Raw genomic sequence first — 13935 nt, 5'->3', positions numbered from 1 at the left:
AAAACTATGGGCATATCGTGCCGCTTTGATCCCCCCCTCCACTTCGACCACTGACTCGAGCAGATTCTGGTAACACAGTGTTCATAATGGAAGGACCGCCAATTTCTCAGCCTGACTCCAACACTAATGATAACCCATACCAAAGTGTTTCCATATGGCAACACATCACTCCCTAAGATCACACCACAGGAATCTTCTATCTGCAGAATTTCATCACAACAAATTTCTTTGCACCAACACAAATAGCAGTACCTTCGTCAGCTGCAGAATCTCTTTAACTGATCACACTTGCATTTGGAGTGCAGACGAACATACTGGACAGTATGGTGGGCAACAGTGTCAGTGGCGGCTGGTGACATTTGAATGTGGTAGGGCGTGAAAGTCATGGACAAGTGCTACGTCGCAATACTTTTGGGAAAAAAGAATGGGCAAATGGAGCATTTAAGGCAAAATTGAGAGCAAGAAAGTTTATAAAGCAAATGTGAATCTGTAGACTTGAAAGAGTTAAACACATTTCAAAATATCCCATTTCCTTCTGTAATAAATATGTTCAACAGTTAAGTTTTTGTGGTGTGCAAATCCGCTTTATTAGCTGTAATGAGCAAGTGAGTCCTATGGTTCAGGCGCGGCGGTTAACAGAATGGACATGCACGTTCACGCCATGTCTGCACTAAGCTGGTTTTACATCTGTCTGCGCATTGACTCGGCGGCTTTTAAGCGCCACAGTTATGCCTCAGTCCAGTGGTAGGGTTCTCATACATTGCTCTAGACAAGAATTGCATTGGCATCTGTAGCAGAGCAACATTAATGGAAAGAGGAGTCAACGACTGCTACGATCGGATCTATTCTACAAAAGTGGCAATTTTATAATGCAGACTGTATTTTGAGGAAAACACATGCACAACCTCGCACGACTATGATATCTCCTAGTCGTTCAAAAGCTCACTAAATCAGTTTGTAAACAGTAATTGAGCACGAGGTCGCTGCCAAAGGCTTTCTCTTCACATCATGTAAGGCCCGCAGTGCCACCTACTAAAAACAAGTGTTTACACCCCAGCCTGCCAACAATCCGTAATGCTATGCAGTACATAGTTTGAGCCTGTGTCCCTCCTGGATAATAAACACCCAACATGAACATGTAGAATACAGCACACCTGCTGCATTCTGATTATCCCTAAAATGAAATCGGAGCTGCGTAGACGAAGTCTTCCACAGCCCACTCCCCCAGCTTCCCACATCCAATCAGGAGGCTTAAACAGCAGTACAAACATGAAGGGAATCCTTCAGTTGTTGCCACCCACTTCACTTCATCGATGTATGCCAGCCTTGCCCCTTACCATTTATTTCAATGGCGCACTGCTGAAAAACGCCTGGGCCACAGCATAAGCGCCCCATTTAAAAGTTAACCTTTGCCGCTTCTACCGGCCACTCCTATCATGCTGACATCACTTTCCTCGGGTGTGCCTCAAGGGCGAGCGATAGCCTTTGCCCCGGCCAGCACAGGCGCACGAGGACTTGTCTCGCTCCTCAGTTCTTTCCTTAAAAAAACAACAGAATCTGTGTTGCAATTAGCACGAAGCAGTGAGCACTTTATTTAAAGCTGCGCCATGGTGTACATTCTCTCTTTCCTCTCGGATGCTAGTTGTACATTTCACTGAACAAATTTTGGTGTATGTTGCAACCATCAAGCAACTTCATGATTGCCTAAACGCTGTGCTGTCTAGAATCCACGAAAATTGACTTATGCTACAGCATAACAATTGTGAATTTCTAAAGTCAGAAAATGGATACTGATTAACGGCAAATGGTAATCCTGTCAAGGTCTCCAACATCAAAAACTGCATCTTCACCTCAAGAGAACTCTGTGGTCTGCTGCTTCTTGTTTATGCTAACATACTTGGGAAGTTTCATTGAGACTGACATCCGTAACAAAACCAACAAGAGACTTGGGGGCCTATGCATAAACATTGCATTTTGCGAGTACCCAATTGCGAATTTTACCGAATCACAATTTGCGTATCGCAAAACGGAATGCCTTAAAAAAATCGCTAATTAATTGCGATTCGGTAATATTCGCAATCACTATTTGCGATCCTGATATACCAACTCGCAAAGTTTGAGAAACCTGCTATTAGCGATTTGCAAATTGCGATTTCCATAATACTATGCAGCACAATGATGTCAGAATCAGGAAGTGAACACGCCCATGCTGTTACCTGTGTGCTGAGAGTGAGGCGGAGGAGGAAGCAGACTGTTGGAGAACTGCAAATTTGAGATGTTTGAGACTTTTAAACTGGTGCAGTTAGCAGCATGGCTTCAGAAACACCACAGAAGGAGAGACAAAGGCAAAAGAAATTCAGTGAAAAGTAGTTGGAGATACTAATAGAAGAAGTGGTGAGGAGCCATGATAAATTGTTTGGAAAACAGTCACTGCAGGTCCCAGAGTATGAAAAAAGAAAATTGTGGCTGGTACTGCAAAGAAAAATAAACGCAGTGGGAGTTGCTCAGGGCAGGATAGCAGATTTGCGCAAAAGGCTTGCTGAAGCCAAAAAACTGGAGGCAGCCCATCCACCCAAACAACACCCACAGCCATGGAGGACCTTGTGGAGTCCACCCTGTAGCCGGAGGCAGTTGTTGGAGAAACCACAATAGATTCCTCAGCACCACCCAGTACCCCCTAAGGTAAGATGCATATCAATTTACATCCACATTTCTATGTTAGCAAACAAACAGCGTAAGTCAGATCTGGCTTAGTGCAGAACATAGTATTCCAGACCATGTTTTACTTGTACACCACACATGCATTATGGGAATTGCAGTCAGCAAAACCACAAGGGAAGGCTGGTGGGTAGCAAACCAGATCAGTTAAAATCAATTGTGACAAGCAAGTGAGTCTCCACACACAGTGTGTTTCAAAATAACTTTATTGAACAAAACAATGTAGAAAAGTGAAAACATGTCCAAATATGCTAACTAATCATGCACTGTTCAACATCACAGATGCACGTGAACAAGAGTCAGAGGACAGTGATGGACATGCACCACCAAAGAGTGAGTCTCAGTCAGGAGAAGACATAGCAGTGTCACCAGCACCCACAACACCAGCTCCAAAAAACAGCAAGATCACAGTGGCCCCATTGCCTGCACTTGAAACAGGGGATGAGGAACAACCTAAGCCTACAACAGCACAGCCTGAGAATACACTCACATCAAGACTACGTGTACAGCTGCAACGTAGGAACATGAGATTCAGGAGAAGCAGGGCAGCTACAATGCTGAGAGCTGCTGAAGGCGAGAGTTCCACATCCTACGATGGTCTAGAGAGTTCCATGTTAAGGGTACAGCGCCTGCAAGTGAAACACAAGCGGTCAATGCAGGCAAACCTTTCCAGTCTTGCATGCAAAATGGGGGACATGAGTGACAGTATCAAGCATCTAGCAACAGCTGTGCAGGATGGTCGCAGGGAAACCAATGAACAATTTGGTGAGATGACTGTAGCACTCAGGGACCTATGCAAAGTTTTGAAAATTATCAGGTGTCCCATCGCAAAAGACACCACCAATTTCTTGAACGCTTGGATGGATACACTAGGGCCATCAACCGGCTTAGTACTACAACTGCACAACTATCCCGACGTGCAATAGGCATGCAGTTGGAAATGAGCCATTGCTGCGGAGATGTTGCCAGGGGACTGATCCAAGTCACAAATGATGTAGAGCAGATGCAGACCAATGCTGTTGCTGCCAGTAGTGTCATGGGGGGATAGTGAGGATGCCTCCAGCCACAGTAGTAGCTTGGCACCAGTATCGGAATGCAGGAGGCGCAGCACACATAATACGCCAGGATCAGAGAGCTCACAAAGGGATGTGTCTGAGCACACAGAACGGGTAATGGAAGTGCAAGGACGCAGGAAATATTGTGGCCATGTCCACAGGAATCGTTTTTGGTGAAGCAACCAGAAACTACATTTGTCTGGACTGATGAAAAGTACCATGACATAACATTATGTCTACACTTCATTATTTTCAGGCTTCGCAAGTGTGCAATAACACTACTGTTTATGTTGGGTTAAATAAATCTAGTTGGCAAAGTAATAGTGTGTTTGATTTGATAAATATCCACCTTTTAAATAAATCTGGGTAATTTCTGCATGTCGCTGTCTCCCTTCAGCTGCACTTCCTTCTTGTTGTGGGTGTATGTTCTCCTCGTCCTCATCGGGGTCACTATCCGATATTTTAAGTGGTACGCCTCTGGCAGTTGCTATGTTATGCAACATGGCACATGTGGCAACTATTTTACAGCAGATGTCTGGCCTGTACTGCAAAGCACTGCCTGTTGTATGTGTGCAGCAAAATCGACTTTCCAGCAGTCCAAAGGTCCTCTCAATCACATTGCGCGTTGTCCTGTGTGCTGCATTGAACCGGTGTTCACTTGGTGTGCTTGGATTCAGGTATGGTGTCAAGATGAATGGGCACACAGCATATGCGCTGTCACCTATGGAGAAACAGCCAATATATTAGTCCCTGCTATGTTTCACAGGAAGATTAAAATCTGCATAAGAGAGTGACATGTGCTTGCCCAAGCAGGAATCCTTCTCCAAATTCACCATCAAAAAGACGTGTATGTATGCCGCTGTGCCTAAAGATATAGGAATCATGCATAGTCCCTGGGTATCTTGCCACTATGTTCGTGATGATGTACTTCGCATTGCATATTACTTGTATGTTCAGTGAATGATATGACTTCCTATTCCTGAAGATATACTCATTCACTGGCTACATGTGTCCCATCTATGCAACCAATTACATAGAGGATGTTGGCTATCTGGTAAAGTCCATTTTAGTTTCAAGCAATTCCTGTGGGCAAGTTGGGAATCTGATATGTTGGTACATCCTCAGCAACATAGCGTCCAGGAACGCGTTGAAGAAACGCAATAGTGAACTTTGGGAAACACCACCAGCTGTAGCTATTACCCCCTGGAAGCTACCAGATGCTTGGAGGTGCAGGGAACACAGGACCTGCACATGGGTGGGGATGACATGTGTCCTGCGAGATTGACGCTGGAGTGGTGGGTCTAATTCTGCAATCAGATCATGTATCATTGCTGCATTTAATCTATACTTCTCATAGATTTCCTCCTCTGTCTGCTCTAACAGAGTAAAGAGCACTCTGAAAATGAGCTCCTGTATCCTCCTTCTCCTCTGTGCTGCTGCTCTTAGCTTCATCCTCCTCGCCTCCTCACCTGGATAGCGTTTAGCTCGCGCTGCGCTTGTAATCAGGTGGTATTTGTATTGCTGCTGGTGCGTTTATAAAGATTATCCCGTTTTGTATTTGTGTTAGTTTTATTTGCCGGTTTTACCTTGTTCTTAGGCTGCGCCCCTCACTTGCACATTAAAACTGTTGATCACCGTGCTTAACGGGTCCACTCCCGGGGATTTAGATTGCTTGCCGGCCATATTGGGGGTACTCCGGGACGCCTGGCGGCGCCATTTTGGAGGCTAACGCTCTAGCTGTCACAAGGACGCTAGGTCGCTACTTAAGGGGAGCAATTCAGGTACTGTGCCTTCTCACCTGGATAGCGTTTAGCTCGCGCTGCGCTTGTAATCAGGTGGTATTTGTATTGCTGCTGGTGCGTTTTTAAAGATTATCCCGTTTTGTATTTGTGTTAGTTTTATTTGCCGGTTTTACCTTGTTCTTAGGCTGCGCCCCTCACTTGAACATTAAAACTGTTGATCACCGTGCTTAACGGGTCCACTCCCGGGGATTTAGATCGCTTGCCGGCCATATTGGGGGTACTCCGGGACGCCTGGCGGCGCCATTTTGGAGGCTAACGCTCTAGCTGTCACAAGGACGCTAGGACGCTACTTAAGGGGAGCAATTCAGGTACTGTGCCTTCTCACCTGGATAGCGTTTAGCTCGCGCTGCGCTTGTAATCAGGTGGTATTTGTATTGCTGCTGGTGCGTTTTTAAAGATTATCCCGTTTTGTATTTGTGTTAGTTTTATTTGCCGGTTTTACCTTGTTCTTAGGCTGCGCCCCTCACTTGCACATTAAAACTGTTGATCACCGTGCTTAACGGGTCCACTCCCGGGGATTTAGATCGCTTGCCGGCCATATTGGGGGTACTCCGGGATGCCTGGCGGCGCCATTTTGGAGGCTAACGCTCTAGCTGTCACAAGGACGCTAGGTCGCTACTTAAGGGGAGCAATTCAGGTACTGTGCCTTCTCACCTGGATAGCGTTTAGCCCGCGCTGCGCTTGTAATCAGGTGGTATTTGTATTGCTGCTGGTGCATTTTTAAAGATTATCCCGTTTTGTATTTGTGTTAGTTTTATTTGCCGGTTTTACCTTGTTCTTAGGCTGCACCCCTCACTTGCACATTAAAACTGTTGATCACCGTGCTTAACGGGTCCACTCCCGGGGATTTAGATTGCTTGCCGGCCATATTGGGGGTACTCCGGGACGCCTGGCGGCGCCATTTTGGAGGCTAACGCTCTAGCTGTCACAAGGACGCTAGGTCGCTACTTAAGATGGTCGCGACGACGCGCAGCGGATCCGCGCAGCGGGATCGCCGGACCTCCGCCGGAGTTACACCAGAGTTCAGCCCGTCTGCGCCCGTCCGCGCTGAGGACGGGCTGTCGGCCGGCCTGGACTCTGAGACCCACCTACTTCCTCAACAGGTAGTGAGGGTTTACTCCCTGCATGATTTGTTGGCTTTGAGACCATTGCCTCTATCGTGTCATGGTTGCTGGTCCCCGGAGGATCGTCGTCGGTCCTCTACCTGCCGTTCGTGTGGGGTGGAGATCCGTCCTTCCTATCTTTCTGGTAGGGGACCTTCACTTCATTACCGAGTGTCATTCAACCTAGAAGTGGCTATTTGATAAATGCTAGATCACTTATCAAGAATAACATAGCGTTCCACGAGTTCGTGAACGACAGGCAACCAGACTGGGTGTTCGTGACGGAAACCTGGGCATCTGCCTCCTCTGGGCATGATCTGGTACTGGCGATACCTGAGGGCTTCACCTTATATAGACAGGATAGACTGGGGCGGAGAGGGGGAGGCCTGGCTATTATCTGCAGAGCTTCATTTCTGTGCTCTATAAAAATCCTGTCTGCGCCCTCGGATGCTTTTGAGGCTTTGTATTTTTGCATATCTTTTTCTTCCACAGCCTCCTTCACCGGTATTTTGGTTTATCGACCACCTGGTCCCAGAGCCAGTTTTTGCCCCGAGGTATTGCGAATCTTGGAGCCCTACTTCGGTAAATCTCACATGACCATTATGGGCGATTTTAATTTCCATCTGGACGATGTGGGTTCTAAGGATACCTCTCAGCTGATTGACTCGCTGGAAGCTTGTAAGCTCACTCAGCTGGTAAAAAGTCCTACACATCGGGCTGGTCACATTTTGGACGGAGTTTTCTCCAATGATTCCAGACTCTCCGTTGGTTCTCCCATGCCTTTGGTCTGGTCGGACCATCTGGCAGTTCCCTTTGGACTTACACCTGCTATGGAGGAGCCCCGTAAAGCTCCCTCTAGTAATAGAGTCCTGAAAAGAGGATATAGGAACATCACTGACCAAGCCCTTTCTCCTTTCTTGCGAGTCTTCGAAACCTCTGCCTCGCGAGATGCGGAAGGGGCGGCTAAAGAGCTTGCTACTCTCATTACCATTGCGGTCGACGCTTTAGCCCCTGTCACCTTGCGGTATAGGGCCCGTCGGAAACCCTCTGCTCCTTGGTTTACGGAGCCTTTAAGACTCCTAAGACAAATCTGCAGAACTAAGGAGAGAAAATGGCGCAAGTCTTGGGATCCGTCCAACAGAGAGGACCATAAACTGTCGTTACGTGAGTATAAATTGAGAGTTATTAAAGGGAAGCAAGAGTATTTCTCCAGTTTGACGACCTCTCTTCCTCCATCTAATGAGCTTTTTAAGATCGTGGACTCTTTATGCTCTCTTCAGATACCCGACCCAGTTGTGGCCTCTCAGGAGCTGTGTACTAACATCTCCGAATTCTTCTATAAGAAGATTTCGGACATTCATCTGGCTTTAGAAAACCAGAGGAAGTTGTTGGATGAGTCCTCGCTTCGGAATATCAAAGCCTCTGAATCCTGGAGAAAAAATTCTAATAATTTTTTCACTCATTTCCCTTTGCTTACACTTGAGGGGTTGAATCTTTTGCTAGACAGGACTAAGTCCGCCTCTCCTTTAGATCCCTGTCCTTTGAAAGTTTTAAAGGAATGCAAGGATACTCGTTTACCCCCACTGTTGGAAATTATGAATGGGGCTTTGACCCAGGGTATTTTTCCCTCGGTCTGGAAAAAGGCCATAGTGAAGCCTCTTCTCAAAAAATCTTCCCTTGATCCCGGAGTGTTAAAGAATTTTAGACCCATCTCCTTGTTACCTGCTCCTGCAAAGATGCTGGAAGTTCATCTAAACCTGCATCTATCCACCTTTCTTGACTCCTCTGAGTTTTTGGACAGCTCTCAGCACGGTTTCAGGAAATTCCATAGTACTGAATCTGCCTTGACTATGGTGGTTGACAACATTCGTCGTAAGGTTGACCTTGGTCAGACGACGATTTTAGTCTTGCTTGATCTGACGGCAGCGTTCGATACCCTGTCTCCCTCTACCTTAACATCTCGGTTGAGGGAGGCTGGGGTGGCAGGACCGGCTCTAAGTCTCCTTGACTCTTTTTTACATTCTAGAGAGCAACGAGTCATGCTCGGAGAGTTCCTGTCCCCTGTTAAATCTTTGCAGTGTGGGGTGCCACAGGGTTCGGCATTAAGTCCGACCCTTTTTAATATCTATGTGGCCCCCCTTGCTAGATTAGTGAGATCACAGGGGATGGAGGTAGTGTCCTATGCCGACGACACGCAAATTATGGTGTCTTTAGCCCATTCGATTGGGGAATCGGCATCTGCCTTTAGGTCATGCATGCAGATGGTAGCTGAGTGGATGATTCTGAATTCATTAAAACTCAATGCCGATAAAACAGAGGTCCTGGTCTTTGGCAAGGACCGGGACATTTGGTCTAGTGAGTGGTGGCCTTCTTCTTTGGGAACCTGCCCCACTCCCTCTCCGGCAGCTAGGAATCTTGGTGTTATTTTTGATTCCTCACTTTCCATGAAGCTCCAGGTTAATAGGACCGTGTCTACCTGTTGGGGAGTCATTAATACTTTGAAAAGAATCCTGCATTATTTGTCCCCACAGGCACGTAAACAGACAGTGATCGCCCTTGTAGGCTCTAGGTTAGATTACTGTAATGCACTATATGCAGAGTCTAACAAATATCTTATTCAGCGCCTCCAGCTGGTGCAAAATGCAGCAGCTAGATTTGTTTTGTCTCTTCCTAAGGACGCTTCTGCGACACTAGCTAGGAAGAACTTACACTGGCTTCCGATTACTTTTAGGATCTCTTTTAAACTTCTTTGTCTCACTTTTAGAGCCCTGCAGGCTGGCCCCACAGATGCTCTGGGATCCTTGCTGACCCGTTACATTCCCAGTAGGCCTCTCCGGTCCTCAGATTCTTTTCTGTTGGCAGTTCCTCGTGCTAAGAAGGTCAGATGGGGGAATAGAGCTTTTTCTATTGCTGCACCTCTTCTCTGGAATAATCTCCCTTTGGAGATTAGGTCGCAATCCTCCCTTGCCCTTTTCAGGAAAGCTCTCAAAACTTGGTATTTTATAAAGGCCTACCAGTAAGCTCTTTTTATTTTAAGTCAGTTTTTATCTGGTTAGGCGCCTTGACGCCCAGTGGGCTAAGTTGCGCAATACAAAATCATTTTCATTCATTCATTCATGTAGAGTGCTGCCATTGTGAAACATTCTGAGGCCTTCTGGGCCTGTTTAAATACTTTCCCAAATGTTTCCCACCTGATTTGATTATTTTCACCTGGTTACCACCTAGTTTGATTTGGTAGTATTTAGCGAATGCAAAATTGTGATTCCTTATTTATTCGCAATTTGCGATTCTTCATGTATAGCTTTGCGACTCCGCAATTGTGATTCGCAAATAAGGATTCACAGTTTTGGAAATCGCAAAATAGGTAATCGCAAAAAATTGCGAATACCTGGGAAAATCTGAAATTTTGTTGATGCATTGCTTATTGCTATTTTGCAATTGCCCATTTTTAGTGATTCACACTATTTGCGATCGCAAAATAGCTTGATGCATCTGGCCCCTACTGAAGTGTGACACCAACTGGACACAGAGGAACAGGAGATGCACTACAAAACACAAAAAATGCACTTTTGCCAAACACGACCATGAAAGTCTTCAACACACCCAGTCCTACTCAAATCCCGTCGACAGTAGCCTCACTGGCTTAGGTGAAGTCCTTCAACAAAGGCAAGAGAATTGACAATCGTATCTGCTAGCTGGGCCCTTACCAAGACTGATCAACACTACTGTCACATTGAAAAAGAAGCTACAGCTATATTGTGGGGCTGTTGTCATTTTCACTTTCCCATTAATTCCAATCAATTCTGTGTATGCACAGATCATAAACCATTGGTGCCACTTTTCCAGGGTCTGCATTTAAACCACCAACACCCAAAAAAAAGTGCATATTACAGCTACAACTTTCACCTGAATTGCTGAATTGACCAGGTCTAAGCAATCCTGCTAATTACTTATCACTTATCACATTATCCTTGAAAAGCAACCAAGAAAGAGGAAGCACGAGTCATAGAGAAAGAGGAACATGTATACATCGTGGATGGTGACTTGAGACCCTGTCGTCAGGCCCTAAATCAGATGGTGAGGGCTACCTTTGATAATTAATGTATCACTATTGCAAAAGGAGTAACACAAGGAAGCACATGGCGATGTCCTGCTAGTGCAATCATATTATACAAATGAACCCAAGAACACGGCACATGCACCACATGCACCTCATAATGTATGGGAAGCACTACCACAGTCACAGAAGAAGGGCTATTGCTCAAATATTTACATCATCATTCCCACTTTTCTGGTACCACATATACCGAACTTAGCTTATACTGGGTAACAAGAGATTGCAATGAAGATGTGAATATGTCAAAAGGTCAGGTTTCACAACATTGATCAGCAAGTAGACAAACTAGTGGCCACCTGCCAGCTCTGTGTGGTCACCCCAGATTTTTCACATTTTGCTGGACCCTAACTTTTCCTGGCTCTAGAACTCTGTGCACTTTACCCCTGCTAACCAGTTGCAAAGTGCCTGTGCTCTCCCTTTAACCAGTAGCGGCTCCTGGAGGGAGTGCTGCAGGGCAGTGTGGTGGGGCAGGGTGGGGGGTAGTAAACTCCGGCTCACGGCCGACCGGATTAATGTAAATAAATAAATAAAACGGATTTCATTGCGCACGCTGCATCGCCATTTGGCGTTTCAGCGCACGCAATGAAATTCGTTTTATTTATTTATTTATGTACTTACCTCTGTTCGCCCGTATGCCGAAGTTTACACCCCCCCCACCCTGCCCCTCCCCCACCCCACCGCCCCACAGTACTCCCTCCAGGAGCCGCTACTGCCTTTAACCATGGTTAAATTGGCATATTCCTAACTGGCATATTTAACTTTCTGTAACTTCCTAGTATATAGTGTAAAAAGGGAACCCAGGGCCTGGAAGTTAAATTCCATTTGTAGACTGCAGCACCTATTGTGCCATTTACTATAGTGGCAGCGCAAACATGGTTTCAGACCTACCCTGTCTAGCCTGAATTTTGCAGTGCAAACCTGCAGTGTGACCTGTTAACATGACAGGTAGAAACTCCTGTTTAAATATTAATAAGCCACCTCCAATGTAGGCCTTGCAGCTCACAATAACAAGAAAGTGGGGAACCCAATCTACCCTTGGAGGCTTGGACAAAACAACTAGTAGAAGGTAAAGGTACCTTCAAGGGATTTCATTGGATACTCTCCGTCAAATCTATTCAAGATAATCACTTATTGGTCTAGCCCCAACTGGTGGCTGACTATTGAACAATCAAAGCATCAGTGTAGCTATTTAAAGCATGAGTATTCACCAATAGATAGTTATCAAAAAAAGGGTATGTCTACTTTTCAATAGTAAACAATTTAATATGAACAAAATTAGAAAGGGTACATTAGGATACAACTAAATACCATGATAGAGGACATACAAATTATAAAACCTTCAGATCATAGGCGTCAACATCTATTCTAAATCATAGTGAAGGAAAGGAATCTGAAAACAACAGACAACAATTCTTAAAAAGCAACCAATGCTGAAGAAATAGATGTATTTGTCGACGTTTCAGTCTTTTGTGGCAGATTTGTCAGTCAGACCATCTTCAGGACGAAGAGTAGATTGTAAAAGTAGTCCCTCAAATCTGGTCAGGCACTCAGTTTTGAACCAGAGAGATCACGTTTTGGTTTAGAAACTTTAAAGGGGCCTTATAAATAAGCTCCTATCGATATGAACACTATCTCGGAAAGGCAATGGCCTCAATCCGAATAATAATGGTGAAACATGCCGTTTAGTGGGATCGAGTTTCAGAAAAATTATGTTGTGGCTCCAAACGCGTTCTGTCTGCGAACGCAAGGTAGAGTACATGGAATTTCAAAGTGGGACATGTTGGAAATTAATGTTACAATGTCCCTACAGTGATGAGAACTGAAAAGCTTTTTTCACTATGGTAGGCCTACATGTCCTATTTAGAAAAAAGTTTAAAATACTAATACTGTACGTGAGGAATTGGACTGGGCAAACAATTAACCACTTATTTTTAACATGTATGAAAAATCAAAATCAATGGTGAAGTTGGATTTTTAATAAATATTAAGGAAAAGTAACATTTGAAACTTATCCTTTACCTGTCTGAACTGCCAGAAGGCTAATTAGAACAAGTCTCTGCCAGCTGTCACCCTGTGCTCAGCCTTCAATTGGGTGAAATAGGTGTGAAATGCCTCCCAGGAGCAAAAAATATACTGAACTGAATAAGCAAAGATGACTCCTCTGAGCTCAACATAATATACAGGTTGGGGGCTGTGGGTATCTTTTTGACAGCTTAGTGTCAAATCCTGTTGACAGGTCTGTTAAGCCACATGTAGAACTTGGGGTGCACTTAATAATGAGAGAACATGATGCCAAGATAATTCTTGTGGATCCCCTGTTTGATTGCCGAAGGACCCTGCTATTGTCCTACCAGACATCTATCTGTGGATTTTGTTGTGGGTACAGTGCATGGTTCATACTGGATTTCAGAATTAGATGTGGGAGGATACTATATTTACCATATTGCACTCCTCACTCACAACCCCAGCCTCAGAGCCCAAGTTTAGTGTGGCCGAAGACCTTCGCCATGATCTTCACTGTGATGCATTAAATTTTGGGCCTATTTGCAGCAAGGCAATCACAAACTACTGGAAATGTAGATAGATCAGGGCATGGGAATTTTTATTCCATTGGTTATGGAGGGTCACTCGACCCACTAATTAGTGCCAGGCTAAATGTGCTTTCCGAGGCACCTTCTTCAAAGCGCTTTCTGGGCCTGATGAAGATCAGAAGCTGCTGTCTGTGACATGGGAGGAGCCCTGAAGGACTGGACCGTCTCCATCTTAAACCCAGGACAAAGAAGTAGACTACAAGGTTCAGTTTACTGACCTCTTATATTGCTACAGGGAAACAACAAACTACAGGAGGCCTTTTCCTAGATGTACCCAGCTGGCCAGTGGCAACTGGACCTGGACTGGACCCTGCAGATGGCCTCTGTCTGACACCCTGTGAGTCTCTAAGTACCTTTCGTGGGATCCTTGAGGCCTTAAAAGTGTACTCCTGTGCTTGGTTGGGACTTGAAAGACTAAAGGCTTGATTTATATTCTAGTGAACAGAGTATTCTCTCTTGGCCTGACGGAGGACGAGCTTTATAAATGAGCGGTCATTTATAAAGGAACTGACGTGGCAGCGGTTCCTGACAATACATTTTAATGTTTGC

General features: G+C 45.3%; 1 long non-coding RNA gene across 1 annotated transcript in view; it reads right to left on the bottom strand.

The window, feature by feature from the left end:
* Window positions 1-2913: 2913 nt before the first annotated feature.
* LOC146812425 (uncharacterized) overlaps window positions 2914-13935 on the bottom strand; it is a 65957-nt gene continuing 54935 nt past the window's right edge. The window contains exons 3-4 of the long non-coding RNA XR_014966859.1: window positions 4123-4494; window positions 2914-3347 (exon numbers count right to left, since the gene is read on the bottom strand). This is a non-coding gene — a long non-coding RNA (uncharacterized LOC146812425). The remainder of the gene's footprint in view (window positions 3348-4122; window positions 4495-13935) is intronic.

Source organism: Triturus cristatus, chromosome 7 (assembly GCF_964204655.1).
Source record: "Triturus cristatus chromosome 7, aTriCri1.1, whole genome shotgun sequence".
NCBI lineage: Eukaryota > Metazoa > Chordata > Amphibia > Caudata > Salamandridae > Triturus > Triturus cristatus.
Note: the sequence above shows the minus strand (reverse complement) of the source record. Positions and strands in the feature narration are given on the sequence as shown.